This window comes from Hippopotamus amphibius, chromosome 7 (assembly GCF_030028045.1).
Source record: "Hippopotamus amphibius kiboko isolate mHipAmp2 chromosome 7, mHipAmp2.hap2, whole genome shotgun sequence".
NCBI classification, from domain to species: Eukaryota; Metazoa; Chordata; class Mammalia; order Artiodactyla; family Hippopotamidae; genus Hippopotamus; species Hippopotamus amphibius.
In genome coordinates this window covers 10,766,327-10,782,373 of record NC_080192.1, presented here as the reverse complement: position 1 = coordinate 10,782,373, position 16,047 = coordinate 10,766,327, and positions in this window count along the sequence as shown.

Sequence of the window (16,047 nt, the reverse complement as noted above, 5' to 3'; positions counted from 1 at the left end):
GCCGCCCTCTATCTCCTCTCCCTGCCTGCACCCGTCCCCTCAGCCAGCAGGTGCCCTGTCCTCCCACGTCCACACCCCCGCACCCCCACTCTTACCCTGCAGCCGGCAGTTGCCAGCTCTGCCACTTCTTAGCTCTGGCTTAACTTCTCGGAGCCTCAGTTTCCTCACCTGTAAAATGGGACAGTCATGGTACCCACCTCATCAGGTTAGCGGATTCGTTACTATGAGACCCTTAGAATGGACGTAGCACCTAAGAAGCGCTCAATGAGCCATCATCACCACCCCACACTCACCTTTGTTAGCTCTGCCAGGCGCCCTCCCCAGTCCTCTCCTCTGCCTGTTGAGTACCACTCTCCTGTCAGGAGCTGGCCCAGGGGCATCGCCCCAGGGCCCTGGGCCTCCCTACACCTCAGCTCTCCCCCTCCCTCCCATCACAGGGGTTGAATGGGCCTGTTCCCTGCCTGTTCCCCCTCCAGACTGTGAGCCTCTTCCTTGCCATCCCTACTTTTCCCACCCTCTTTGCCTGTCACATGGAGTTTTAGCCACTGGACCACCAGGGAATTCCTCCTGGGAAATGGTTGAGACCCATCTCCACCCCAGAAGACCTCAGGCCTGTGTATGAGGTGGACACTTCCCAAAGCCTTCCACACCAGACCACTTGTGGAGGGTCAGAACTGAGGGGCTGGGGGTGCTGAGCTTGTCCTGGCAGAGGCTGGGGAGGAAGAAGCAACCCAGCCAGGGGTCCAGAATTCCCAGCGCCTCCCCAGCACCCCCTGCCCTTGGAGGCCCCGGCAGCTGCTCCAACCCCACCCTATGCCCCCCTCCATCTTCCTCCTCTTATTTCTCTTCGGCATCGCTTCCCTGAAAGTTCATTTTGAAAGAAATCGATTTCTAAGCTGCTTGGAGATGCAATTGGGTTTTTCATTTTGAAGAAATGATGGTTAAGGAGAAGTTCGGAGACTTAATCACTGTGGAAGGCCGTGGAAATAAAGAACTCCTCTGCTCTCGGCCAGAGACTGCGGGGCCTGTGTGCATCTCTGTCTTTGATAGCAGAAAACATGTGTGCACAGGAGGGCACAGGGACCTGACATGCACACGCGCACACGAGCACACACAAACCACACGCACCCTGTCACACGCAAGCACGCGTGCATATGCACACACACACGCAGCCCACACTCCGGGAACAGCCTGCACCACCCCTCAGGGACCCCCAGCCACCTCCCTGCAGGGCAGGGAGGGGACATGGTTGGATGACCTCCACCTCCCAACGCCCCAGAGCATCCTGCTGGGGACCAACCTCACCTTCATTATTTCTTGCCTGTTCCAGAGGCCCATTCCAGATCTGAAGCTGCAGGTGTGCATAATCAGATACCACCACCTCATTCATTAACATTCGTGGGCTCCCTATTACCTGGCTGGACAAAGATCCCAACCACATCCACAGGGTAGTAACCTTCATCTCCTGCTGCTGAAGCACATCTGCTCTCCATATCACATCTCTCCAGCAGCCCCTGACAAACTGAGACATTCCTGTGCCTGGGACTGTGGCCTCCATGCTGTGGATGAACACATTGAACTCAGAGAGGTTGAGAGGTTCACCCAAGGTTGCACAGCTGGCAGTACATACACACACACATGCACACACACGCATTTGTGCACACACTAGTCACTGGGCCTGCAACCTACCATTAGCATCCCATTCTTTTGCACCTGGAAGATTCTGAAGGTTTCTCTCTGAAGATGCATTATGCCTGGGGAAGTCATAATGTTTGATACGCTAAGGCCGGGAACCCCCCAAATTCCTTAAATCTGGGGCCAGAAGAGACTCTAAATTACATCTAGTCCAACCCCGCTGATATTCAGCTCCCTTGACAATATCCTTGCCTAGGGCTATTGGGCCTGTACTTGCACACCTCCAGGACTGGGGAGCTCACTCCTACCTGCTCTCTCCCATCTCCTGTGAAGGTTCAGGGACCCCCCCACCTCATGCAGAGCTGAACTCTGGCCCTCAGGGCTTCTCCCACCTTGGGTCTTGGGTCTTTTCCCTGGGGCTCCAAACCTCATCTTCTGGAAGCTGTCTGCCTCAGAGGACCTGTAGAGGCAGCCCTTCCCTGCCAAACCTGTGGACCAAGGACAGAAAACTTCCCCAGGCCAAACACACACACACACACACACACACACACACACACACAGGTATAAGAAGCAGCAGCTATCCTCTTAGGGTGAGCAGCGCCTGGGCAGGGGCACTGTGCAGAGAGGGTGCGGATGGGGGGTGATGGACATGGGGCCCTGTTCTGAGGAGGGAAGTGATGAAGGGCTTCCTGAAACGAGAAGCAGGGCTGGGATGAGCACAAGGGCCCTGATTGAGGCGGGCAGCCTTCCTGGGGAGTCCCAGCTTATGGTCTGGGCCTATCTCCTTAAGGACAGGCTACCCCAGGGAGGACATCCAGGGGCCTTCCCTAGGCCTCCCTCTGCCTGCAGTTCCCAGGCTCACCCATCTGCCTGCTGTCTGAGGAATGTACAGCCCTCCCCCACCAAGGGGACCTGGGGCAGGGATAGTAGGAGAGGATGCAGAGTCAGACTCTGCAGGACTGGGCCTTGGGGAAGATCCCAGTTGCCTGGTGGGGTATGAAGTGGGCCGAGATGGTCAGGGCTGATCTGCTCAGTAGGGGTCCCCTGTTCCTGGAAGCCATCATGTCTACACCTCTTTTATACTTACCCACTGGCTTACTTCCCATTTGTTAAGTGGTTACCACCTGTCGAGTGCCTTACATCACCAGTCAGTCCCCAGGTATCTGTGGAGCACCTGCTATGTGCCAGGCACTGGCCTGGGCTGGGCTGGTGACTCCAACGGGCAGTCCTGGTCTCTGGCTCCCCTACAGCCGTGTGACGGTCTGGAAAAGGCCAAGCCCTGGCACCAAGGAGGCCTGGATTCAGACCCCCAGCCCTGCCACTCAGCTCTTGTGGGGGTCAGAGATGGGCTACTTTGCTTCTTTGGGCCTCAGGATGGAGCCAGGGGTCACAAAGAGCTGTACGCTTGTGAGGGGCAGGAACTGACCAGCGGGTGGGCAGGCGGCCCTGCCCTGGACTCCTCCAGCAGGGGCGGGCAGCAGAAAGGTGCCAGCACACGAGGCATAGCCCTAGGGACCAGCCAGGCCGCCGGCCCAGATTCCCTGCACCTGCCCCAGTTTGACGGACCGGCCTACTTCTGCTCAAGGATGCTGGGAGGTTCCTGAGAAGTTCCCCAGGGGTGCCACCCGGCTCCCACCTCCAGCCTCAACTCCATCCTAGACCCACACCCCTGCCTCCCAGCTTGGCGTGGAGTAAGCCCTGGCATGAGGACCCCCTGCATGGGCCTTCCTCCTTCTGTGGGAAGAAGCCCCTTTGGGTTCCGGGATCAGAGGGGCTGAGAGGGCGGAGAGAGAGCCCCCAGCTCTGCCCAGGCTGTGGGACAGGGAGGGCTGCCTCGCACCAGACGGGGCCTGGCAGTGCCCACCCGATCCCATTCGGACCCTGCCAAGGGGACACCCACCAGCTCACGCGACGAAATCCCCATTTGGGCTGTTTGTCTACAAGGGGCCAAGTAGCAGAAACATACAAAGCAGGAGGTTGGTGGGGGGCAGAAAAAGATGGTTTCGTTCCTGTAAACGCCTCCTGAATTTGTGGCCTGAGGATCCTCCCTCCCGCCATGCAGTGTGCAGCTCCGTGAGCAGACACCAGGCGGCTGCAGGGGACACGGTGGCCTCACCTGGGGGCGGCGCGGAGGGGAGTGTGGACACCCTGGGCCCAGCAGCTGAGTAAGCGCCCACGACATTTTAAAGCAGACCCAGGTCCCCTTGGGGGGGGGGCTGCACCGCCCCTCCCCTCCCTCCTGCCCTCCCCCCCCCCCCCCACCTCAGGCCTCTTCCAGGGCCCATCTGCCACCCGCCTCCAGCCCTCCCAGCCCTCCCTCGGATGGCGGATGGATGGCGCCCCAGCGGGGGCTGAGTGTGTGTGTGGTAACAGAGCCCCCATCCTGTCATCAGCGCTAATTACTCCAATCAGCACCGCGGGTGACAGAGGGCCGCGGCTCTGGTGCCCACCCCAGCCATCTACCCGGTGTCAGAAACGCCAGTTATCCCTGCTTCCCGCCGCTTCTGCCATCGGTGCAGAGAGCCTGTGGGGACGCAGGGGGCAGGCGCTGGTGCTCAAGCACTTTCCCACAAGTCGGGGTGGGGGGCCACTCGATCCCCCAGACAGTCTCCTTTCATCTCCAGGCGCCCCAGAAGCCCCCTCCCCTCCCCTGTCAGGATTCTCTCTCCCTCCTGCCACCAGAGAGGCAGGAACCTGGGCTCTTCTTATCCTGCCTCTGCCTCCCTTTGGCTGTGTGACCCCAGGTAAGTCGCTTCTCCTCTCTGGGCCTGTTTCGTCCTCTCTTAAACCAGGGGGTGACATTTCTCAACTCTCTTCGCCTGTGACATCCTGCAAACTGTCCCCTCCACCCCCAGCAGCCACCAGTGTCAGTAGCCACCTGCCTGCCCCAAGGGGTCTGGCTCTTCCTCTGCCCCCTCCTTCCTACCCTTCTCCCCACCTCCCCCACCCCCAGCTCCTCCCTCCAGGTCCTCCCACGACTTGTCTCTACGCCCCCTTCTCTCCTGTCTCGCCTCTCTCTCCCCCCACTCTGTCCCTCTCTTCCCCCTTTCCTCTCCCACCCACCTCTCCGCAGCTTCCTCTCTCCCTGTCAATTAGACCGGCTCTGGCAGGATGCTCCAAGAGCAGACCAGGGCGCCCAGCTGGAAAATTAGGTGTCGGGAGCTGCCTGGAATCCTAATGCCCCCAGCGCTGCCCTCCTCCTTCCCCCTTACCTCTCCCAGGCAGGGCTGGGCCTGGGCGTGAGCCCACTCCCCCTGCTGCTCCCCGTCCTCCCAGGCCTACAAGGCTCCTCTCACTTCCCCAAATGGGAGCAAGCCACCCCTTCCCCTTGCGTGACCCTCCCCTCCCCCGAGCTCTGGCTGTCAGCAGAATCCCCAGCTTGGAGGAAAGAGCACTGGGCTGGTCATCCAGAGACTGTGTCCTGGCCAGACCCCGTCTCTGGGCCTCAGTTTGCCCATCTGTAAAATGAGGTTCCATCTCAGAGCCCTTCCGGCTCAGGCTGCGTGGCCTCCGGACCTTTCAATTTTTCCTCTAAAGCAACAGGCTCCCTACCTGCCCTGGTGGATGGCCTCATTTTTTGTTTTGTTTTTTATTGTGAATGGTCTGGGGCCAGGCACAGAGTTCCAGTTCCTCACAGACCCTCTCACTCCCTCTGTGGCTGGGGCCGCCTCGCTCATCTTTGCTGTTGCCTGGCCCCTGAGCAGACAATGTCCCGGCTCCCCCTGGGGGCCCTGGGCTCCCTGACTCTCAGCTGGCAGTCACACGGGGCCAGCGGGCGCTTAGGTAACCCAAGCCCCACCTCCACCTCCTGCCAGGCATCCCAAGAGGGCACCTCTGAGTGGAACAGAGACACACTCTCTCTGGTCCCCCACCTCCTCCCATCCAAAGCCAACCCCAGTCTCAAGGGTCCGGCTCAGTTGCAGTTCCTCAGACCGTGTAGGTGTCAGAAGTTGGCAAGGGTTGAGGACACTGAAGGTTCACCCAGATGGTTTTCTTTTGTAATTAGTATTATTTCTGTAATTATTTTTTAATTACCCAGGTAATAAGAAACCCCAACAAGTAGCCTCTTCGCCTCCTCCCTCGGCTGGTAGAGGATACGCAGGGTCCCAGGGGCCCTCCTGTCAGTCCAGACTCCAGCAACCTTCAGGGAAGAATCATTGTCAAGTACCTACTGTGTGCCAGGTATCGGCTGGGACTCTGGGGACACAGCAAGGAAGCTGACAGACAGACAGGTCCCCTTGTCTCACAGTCTACGAACACGTAAATACAAAGGTAGATCATTTCAGAGGGACCAGCATCATGAAAGAAATAAAACAGAGGGAGGAGGTCATGATTCGGGGCTGGGCCAGATCCGAGGGCTCTGGGAAGACACCTCGGGGGAGGTGACACTGAGATGGGGCCGGAATGATAAGAAGTCAATATGACAGGGTTTGGGGCGTATCATTCTGGATGGAGGGACCTCAAGTACAGATGTCCTGAGGCTGGAACACGTGGTTGTCTGAGGACCGGGGGCCAGTGTGGCTGGAGCAGAAGGGGTGGGAGCTACTGTCCCAGCTGGATCACATCTTGCCTGGTGGGTCCTGGAAGTTGCTGGCGATGCATTCAAAGCACAACAAACACCCAGTGGAGGTTTTAAGCGCAAGAGAAATGTGCTCTATTGTTCATTTTAAACAATCTCCATCCTCTGGCTGCTGGCACGAAAGGGGTTGTTGAGGGTGGGGTGGCAAGACTAGAAGCTGCGAGCCTAGTTAAAGGGATGTTGCAGGGATGCAGGCAAGAGATGCCAATGGCACAGGCACGGTGGCAGCACGGAGAGAAGTGGTTCTGGCAAATAGAGGTCGGTCCGTGGGGTGAGGTGCATTGGACTTGTCCCATCCTTGAGAGCAGGAAGTACTTTCCTAGGACCCCCTCCCCACTTCGCATCCCTTTGCCCTCCACTCTATAGTTGGTTCTTTTAAATTCCCTCTCTCCACCAAAGCCCTGCCTCCTCTTGCCTCCAGCCTTCAGCATGGGCTGTCCCGTCTTCTCAGTTTTATCCAATTCTGCGACTGCTCTGGTGGGGAATGGGGGATGGGCACTGAGGTCCTCAAGGGGAGGGGAAGAGCAGAGCCCTCACGGGGTCTAGTCCAATGATGGCACTTTTATAAAAAAAAAAAAAAGCTACCACCACCACCAGACCTTTCACACTGCAAAGACCAACCTCCGGCTAAGGCTGTTCTTGATCCCGTTAACCTTATTACATAATGCTGAGTGTCTGTTGCCTTCTCAGCCTTGAGCCACTTTACAAAATTCTCCTTTCTATGACCTGAGCCTGGGTGATATCCAGAAAAGGATGCAGTGCTGTGAGTAAAGGAAAAGGCAAGCCACTCAGTAGGAAAAGACATTCGCAAATAAGACTCTGTTACAAATTAATGAGAGAAAAGGAGATAACCTAATAGAAAAATGGACAAATGACTTGAATAGGCATTTCGCAACAAAGGATATCCAGCGGGTCAATAATGATATAAAAAAGTGCTCAACTTTATTTACTTGAGAAAATGTAAATTAAGCTCGCAGTGATTACCAGTTTACACACCCACCAGAGGGACTACAATGAAATTGCTAGACCATATCAAGGGTTGGTGAGGACTTTCAAATACAGTTGGGGGGGTTGTAAATTGCTGCAAGTACTTTGGCAACTCTTTGGTCATATCTAGTAAAACTGAGCATGCACACCCCCTATGGCAGAATGGTCTAGTCCCAGGTACACACCCGCCAGGAGGGCGTGCAGATGCCACCAGAAGACATGTGAAAGGATGTTCGTACCAGCTTGATTCATCACAGTGCCAGACTGGAACCCACCCGAACATCCATCAATAGTAGAATGAATAAAGAAATTATAGTATATTTCACAGCAAGAGGAACAAACTACTGTTACACTCAAAAACACGAATGAATCTCCCAGACACATCACTGAGGGAAAGAAGCCAGCCATGAATGAATGAGTGTGTATATACATATATATATGCTGTGTGATTCTGTTTATATGAAGTTCAAACCAGGTTAGCATCCAGGAAAGCCATTATCCTTGCAGGGAAGCCAGAGGCTGGGTCACGAGGGCCTCGTGGAATGCTGGCCATATCTTTGTCTTCATCTGGGGTCCTTGTGCCATGCTTGTGTTCACTTTGTGAAAAGTCCATTTTCATCTGTGCACTTTGTGTGTGTGTAGGTACATATATATTAACTTCAATTATGATTAGCTTCAAATATATTAACTTTAAAAAATAAAACCCCGCAGGAGGATTTAGAATGAGGAGTATATACACTCCCTACCCCACATGACTTTGGAGTGTGACCTCCACACATTTTTCTATGCAATTGTATAGCTTAGTTGGAATTTTAACGCTAATGGGATTCCACTGTATCTTACTCGGTTGTTCGTCATTGTATTACAGGGGTCCTTGGTTTTGGCACTATTGACATTTTAGACTGGATCATTCTTTGCTGGGAGGGTTGTCCTGTGCATTGTGGGATGTTTGGCAGCATCTTCGGCCTCTACCCACTAGTGCCCACCCCCTGAGTCGTGATAACCAGAAATGCCTCCAGACATTGCCAAAGTCCTGATGGTAGGGTTGCCAGCTAAAATACAGTACATCTACTTAATACGCACTCTCTGGGACTTCTACTTTAAAAAATTATCCGTTGTTTATCTGAGATTCATATCTAACTGGGCATCCTGCATTTTCACTTACTTAATCTGGCAACCTACCTGGGGACAAAATCATCCCTGGTTGAGAATCAGAAGTATCTCCTGTGGCTGGTTCCCTTTTCAGACACGAGGCTCCCCCTCTTCTTTACAATGGCTCTGCTGTATTCCATAGTAGGGAAGTGCCCCGATTTGCTAAGCCTTCCCTTCTGATAGACATTTCGCTTGTGCATCTGAGGTTTCCTGCTGCAAATAACAGAAACACCTGCTCAATCTCGCATTGACCACAAGCACATCCCTATGTCTGTGCAGCAGGAAGCCTGGAGTGAGCTTTGCATTCCTGGATGCAGGAAGCAGCCTCTTCCCTCGTTTTGCTCCGCCCCCCCATCTCATTGGCGTCACAGGTGTCACCCCCAAGCTGGCTGTGTCCGTGGACTCCAACACAGAGCCTGTACTGCTTTCCCTGATGTTTCGTTGGGTGGGGTTGGTCACAGGTCCATTCCTGACCTATCACTGGCGGAGGATGTGGTCACCCTTAGACCAATCGAGAGCATCCATGGTGGTGGTGGTGGTGCTTGTTCCCTGAAGCACCTGTTGGAGGTGGGAGGGGCCAGAACAGGGAATGGTTACTGTTAGGAAAAGAGAACAGGGAATGGTTACTGTCAGGAAAAAAGGGGCATGGGTGCAGGTGGGCAGCAAGACACCATTTCTGCGGATTCCGAGTTTGCCCTGTTACCACTAATACTCCCATCCGTTCCCCCAGTGACATGCAGAGGGCTCTTCCAAGTCAGATCATGGTGCTCGCTGCTTGAAGCCCCTCAGTGCATCCCTCTGCTCTTAGGAGCTAGATCCTCTTAACTAGGGCTTGCTCCCACTGCCCGGCCAGCCAGCTCTTGTGCCTACCCCTCTTGTGGCTTCTTTGCTCCTGCTCAAACAGGTCAAACCCCACCCTGCCTCAGGGCCTTTGCATCTGCTCTTCCCCATGCCTGGATCCTGCATCCTGGGCTGCTTCTCCTTGTCAGCTCCCTGCTCAGGCATCTCCAGAGGTGGTCCTCCCCTGAGCACCCCACTGTATGTAACCCACCCTGGGATCTCCCTTCCCAGTGTTGCCAGAGTTCAAATCACCTTGTTTACCTACCTGTATTCATTGACTGTCTCCTCTTGCTTGGATATCAGCTCCTTGAAGGCAGGCTCTCAACGTCGCTCAACGTCCAGGTCGCTGCTGTGTCCTTGGGGCCTTCTGAGAGCAGTCCGTGGTACCAGAACATTCTCCACTCATACTGACTGAACCAAGCATAAGAGGGTGCACCTCTGTGTACCAGGCAAGTACAGGCCGGTCCCTTCTCTGCAGCCGTAAAATCTCAGTGCTCAGAAAACTTTCTCGTTACCTATACGGCAGCAAACCTGACCCAAATTGATGAGGCTATTTAGAGTTTTTGTTCATCCCACTTACTGTGAATATGTATACAGCTTGCTGAAGAAGTATTAAGGTGCTTCATTAGGGGGTTATCCTGGGTTGGGCTCCCCAAAAGCAGAGCCAGAGAGAGGACTTGGGTGCTGGTAGTTTATTTGGAAGGTGATGCCAAAAAGCAGGAAGCAGGGACTGGTGAGAGTGAGAGAGGGACAGGGAGAAGCCAAACAAGGGTATCAACTACAATTGGCATTCACCATTGGCATTTGCCATCTACCTCTACAAAGATCAAATCTTGTGCTGCTACAGCTGCTGACTGCCAACGCCCCCCTGAAAGGTGTTCAGGGTGGAGAGTTGAAATGAGGTCCTCTGTGCTCTGTGAAAAACTGGCAGGACAGGTCTTTAGATAGTTAGATATTTTCAGGAGCCAACTTTATGGGCCCAGTTCTTGTATCTCCTCATATCTAGAAAAACACTAAAATCCTTCATGGTGACGACTGCTCCTTGTGACTAGCAGTGACCTTCTGTAAACAATATGTGCTTGATTGCATGTTTTTCCCTTTCACCAAACCACTGAGCTCCCCCCGTGCCTCTCTGGAACAGTTTCTGAGAGCTATCTGGGATGCTGTCTCCCAGGCTGCGGTCCTAGTTTTGCCCCCAGTAAAAACTTGCAACTCTCACGTTGTGCATTTTTGTCGACAAGGGTCATTGTCAAGGTCACTGTAGCGTGGCGGTCAAGTCCTCTGGGACCTCATGGGCAGCCTGGAGTACTTGCCTGAAGGATGAAGGCTTCTGGGCACTTGCTCACCTGCCCCTGGGCCTTAGTTGAGGGATGCCCCAAGGAACATTCACTCCGCAGAACTTCCTAGCTGCACTTGAGCTGGGACCTGGTCTGCATGAGGCTGAAATCAAAAGTGGGCGGAACACCCCAGCATGGGACACCCCTAGACCTTGTGGGAGAGTGACAAAGAATGTGGCATATACACCAAATTACCTTCCTAAAATCTGGAACAAATCTGGCCCCCAAAATTTCAGGTTCCTAGAGGTAGCATCACTCCATTAGAGCAAAGTTTTAATAGATACAACCAAGAGCCCTGTGGAACGGCTGTCTACGTTTTACATCTCCTCCACCCAAGTCAATGGCAGATGTGATAGCTAAGTAGCAACACTAATGGCAGACACATGAATTCATGCTTTGTCTCAGGCACTTTTCTAAGAATTTACTTCTCACAATACTCACTAGTACTGTTTTTGTATTTGTTTTTACAATCTTTTTTTTTTTTTTTCAGAGAAGGAAACACCTGAAAAAAGGCATGAGGCACAGAGGTTACATACTTCATCCAGGTTTCCAGAGCTGAAGTCCAAGGCAGGGGTCCAACTCAGGTGGGACATAGGCCACAGGGCTACTCTGTCTCCAGTGAGATAATAATCTTTTTTTTTTAATTTTCATTTATTTATTTTATTTATTTATTGGCTGCATTGGGTCTTCGTTGCTGCACACGGGCTTTCTCTAGTTGCTGCGAGCAGGGGCTGCTCTTCATGGTGGTGCGCAGGCTCCTCATTATAGTGGCTTCTCTTGCTGTGGAGCACGGGCCCTAGGCGTGTGGGCTTCAATAGCTGCGGTACATGGGCTCAGTAGTTGTGGCTCACGGGCTTTAGAGCACAGGCTCAATAGTTGTGGCGCACGGGCTTAGTTACTCCGTGGCATGTGGAATCTTCCCAGGGCAGGGCTCGAACCTGTGTCTCCTGCATTGGCAGGCGGATTCTTTACCACTGCGCCACCTAGGAAGTCCAATAATCTTTTAATTCTTATCAATCTCATAAGGGAAAAGTGACAGTTCATTGTCTTGTTTTGCATTTCTCTATTGTCATTTTATCAGTGAGGATTAGGCGTGGGTACCAATAACAGAGACCTAAGCCAGAGATTTATTGCTCAAGTAAAATCTTGAGGTTGGTAGTCTAGAACTGGCATGGCAGCTCTACTCCACGGTGTTGATCACTCAGGCTCCTTCTCTTGTTACTTTGCTGTGTGTGATCTCTGTTCCCAAGATCTCTTTATAGTCCAGTATGGCTGCTAGAGTCCCAACTATCACATCCTATCTTCCAGCCACAGGAAGAAAGGCGGGATAAAGAAAAAAGAGACAAAAAGCACCTGCCAGCTGTCTCTCAGGAAGGTTCCTGGAATCTGCTGCTTCTCATTGGCCAAAACTTGGGCACCTGGCCCCACCCAGTTGGGAGACTGGGGAATGTCTTTATTCTAGATGATTGCGTACCCAACCAAAAACCAAGGATTCTGCTCCTATGGAAGAAGGGAAGGTAGACTGGTGAACAGCCTGTGATCTCGGCCACACTGGAAGAGTATTTTCACATAGGTTTCTTGGCCATTTGCATTTCTTCACCTAAGAATTATCTTTTCATACTTTTCATACTCTCCTTTTTCTATTGCATTGGTTGTTATTTTTAGTGATGCTTCTTGTGGCGAACTCACTACTGTAACAGCAATGCTTGGCTCTAAGGGTTTGTGTCAAAGTCAAATGGGAGACACAGTGAGGGGTGCAGCTCAGCACCTGACACATCTTAGGCGCCCCACAAATGTTGGCTTCCTTCCTGTCAACTATAAATCGGAACTTACCATCTGCCTGTACAAGAATTAAGTCACTTTGCGCTGCTGTAGCTACTGACCTTCCACATTCCCCTGAAGGGAATTCAAGGTGGAGACCAGGAATGAGGCACTCTGTGCTTTGGAGGATGGGTGGAACAGGTCTTCAGATAGTTTGATGTTTTCAGGAGCTGATTTTATGAGCGCAAGCCTTGCATCTCCTCATATCTAGAGAAGCACTAAATCCCTACATGGACATCTGCTGCTCGTGACGCGCAGAAACCCGCTACAAAAAAATGTGTTTGATTGCATGTACTGCTTCTTTACCAAGAATACATATATGCTTATCTTCCCCCCTGCCTCTTTGGAACAGTTTCTCAGAGCTATCTGGGATGCTGTCTCCTGGGTTGCAGTCCTAATTTTGCCCCCAAAAAACCCAACTCGCAACTCTCATGTTGTGCGATTTTTTTACGTCGACCTTCCCCTAAGTCAGGGGTCACCCATGTTAGCTTGTACCACAAGCCCCTGGCGTGCTGAGAACGCAGAGGCCGGGACTCATCGAAAAGCAGGGAACAGGCCTGGTGGTTTTACCAACTTCCCCAGGTAAGAACGACGCCCACCAAAGTTTGAGTTTGCCCTAAATTGTTAGCAAACTTCTTTACGCTGTCATTCACTTCCTCTTTGTCATATGGAGCAGCACAAACATGGCTGGTCTCTCTTCCACTTGGCAGCCCCACACACATCTTGAATAGATTAATGAGGCCTGAGCCTTCTCTTTGCCAGGCTAAAACCCCCATTTTCTCACATGTCCCTTGTCCAAACAGTTCCCTGCTGGAACTCACCAGAGCTACTCCAGGTGGAGTCTGGGCAGTACAGAAGAGCAGAGAACCCTCACCTCCCCCAGCCTGGACCCTATGTTTCTATTAATGTGACCCATGGCTGCATCAGCCCTAGAAGCAGCTCTGTCACTCTTGTGAAATGACACTGAGCCCAAATCGACCACAGCCTCCGAGAACAAGAGTTACATGTGGATGGTGTATATCTGCACACGGCTGCAAGTAACACAAAATCCCTACTCAAGCAAGTTCAAGCTAAAGACACATCCTTTCACGTGAGAAGGCAGAGACAAGGTAGGTCCAGGCCCAGTGTGATCCTTAGCTCCACTGTTTCTTCAAAGATGGGCTTTGTTCTCTTTCCACTTGGCCTTCCCAGTGTGTCAACTTTGCTCACAGAGAAGGCCCTCGTGGCCACAAGTCTGCACTGGTTCCAGTATCCGCATCCCAATTAGATACAACAAGGGCATCTAGAAGAACAAAGGAGACCCTTCCCTGCAAAGCCCAGACATACAGCACGTAGGGTTCCTTCCGTGGTAGGAAATGAGTCATATGGCCGTTCCTAAACCAATCACTGGCAGCGGGTAGGGCCACCATGATTGGTTTAGCCCAAGCCAGATTTGCCTGGAGCTGGGGGGCGGAGCCATGTCCAGTGCTGTGTGTAGGTGAGGAAAGCTCTCCAGAACCTAACAAGGATTCTTTTAGGGAAGGTAAAGGGGAGACATGGAGGGAAACCCCCAGCAGAGAGAACAGCAGGTGCAAAGGCCCAGAGGCATGACCGGGTGAAGGGCTTTCTCAGCCTGGCTGAAGGAGGCGAGGAGATTATTTAAACAGATGAGGGGCACGACCAGATGCATGCCCACCGAGGTCCCTCCGGCTGCTGCAAAGAGAGGGACTGGAGCTCACAAGAGAGGCAGGGAAGCCAGTTAGGAGGCTGCTGCAGTCGCCCAGTTGAAGGGTGATGTGGCTTAGACTACAGGGGGAATGGTGTACGTGGTGTCAGATTTGAGGTGGGTTTTCAAGGTCAAGTCAGCAGGACGCGCCACAGCATCAGACCTGGGGAACGAGGGGGCCAGCTCAGTAAAGGTGACCTCTGGTGCTGGCTTGACCAGCTGAGTGGGGCCATTTACGTAGGAAGTAGGAGGTTTGGGAGGGCCAGTGGGGGGTGTCTGGGCCGGATGCATAGCTGAGAATCATCAACATGTGGATGGTATTTGAAGCCCTGGGACTTCAGACAGAGAGACAGAGGGACGGAGGCCGGGATGAAGGCCACACAGGTGAGGATCGACCTCAGAAGCCTTGAAGATACCATCTGTAGGCCCTCTCAACCTAAGCAGATGCAGGTGGGGAAGGAGAGGAAGAAATCGAGGTAACTCCCAGGTTTGGGCCTCAGAGAGGACTGGGCGGTGCGAGTGTAACCGCTTAGAGCTAACCTGGTCTCCACGGTGGATCTGTTTCTTTGACTTTAACCTTTGCTTTTTGCTGCTTTTGTTATTGTAATCATACATGACGGCCTGCCCCAGGAACTCTGCCCCTTGGCCTGAATGTTAAAGCGCCTTGTTTAGCTCACAGGCCGACAATCTGCCCCGCCCACCTGTGTGAATGGCTGAAATGAACAGATCCCCTCACCCAGGGGAAATGGGAGATCTTTTGTAAGACTGAGGCCCCTTTCACTTGACTCCTCACAGCCTCTCCCTGATTCTGTAAAACAAACTGGCATCCAGACCCCAATAAGGTGGTTTTTTGAAGACACTAGTCTGCCACGCCCTCTGTCTGCTGGCTTTCTGAATAAAGCCGTGTTCCTTGCCTCAACACCTCGTCTTCGATGCGTTGGCCTGTGGTGCGGCGAGCAGAGTGAGCTTGGATTCCGTCACACGAGGTCCAACAGTGACCCTCAGCCCTGCAGGCTCTGCCCTCTCGGGGCCTGGGCCTTCCCGGGAGCCCACACTGCGGGCTCCCTGCTCAGGCAGCCTCCAGCCCCCACGCCCCACGCCCTGCCCCGCCCCCTCTCATCTCACTCTGAGATTCTCTGCCCTCCCCCCCCGCTTCTGGTTTATAGCAGCCCCACGCACCCTCTCTGGGGTCTTTTTCTTTTGGACAAAGCACATGCTACCACAGCAGTGTTGGCCACTCTGCCACACTCTCCTTTATTCAGCGAACATTCTTGGCAGCCTCCCTGGGACAGGCCCTGGTACCAGTGCTTCTCGGCTCTCAGGTCTTCAACACCTCCCTACAGCTTGGTGAGGTAGGTACAGCTAGCGCCATTTCACAGAGGTGGAAACTGAGGCTCTGGAGTTCGGGGAAGCCCTCCAAGGCTCATCACCTGGCCACCATACTCCTTCTCTTGTCAGGGTCACCACTGGCAGTCAATCCAGCCCTCTGCTCTAGCCTGGCCTGGGACGTATCATCTATTGATGGGGACTGGGGGGCAGCCAGGCCTGGGGCAGGGCCATGATCTGTGGGAGTCTGGCCTTCCTGTATTAATCAACATTTGTTGAGCCTCGTTCTCCTGGTCTGTACACTGGGGATAAGATGAACCACATTTATCTCACTGTCATACTGCAAAGATTTAATGACCTAATGGCTACCTCATGGTGCTATTGTGAGGTTTAAATGGCTAGCACTGTATGCAGGCACGATGCCAACACACAGTGGGTGCTTTGTCCCTTAGTGAGGTCTTCCAGGGCAGGAACCATGGGCCATTCTCCTACCCACCCCCTAAAGCAGCCCACGGCAGGCCTGGCCCAGCAACAGCTCAGGGACTGACTCTGAGGACTGGATTGGCAACTGTCAATGGGGCATTGGTGGGGAGATTTTTACCCTCATGTCCTAAAGCCAGAACAGTCCTTAGGCCAGAAGGGGCTGAGCAAGGGGGACCCATGCA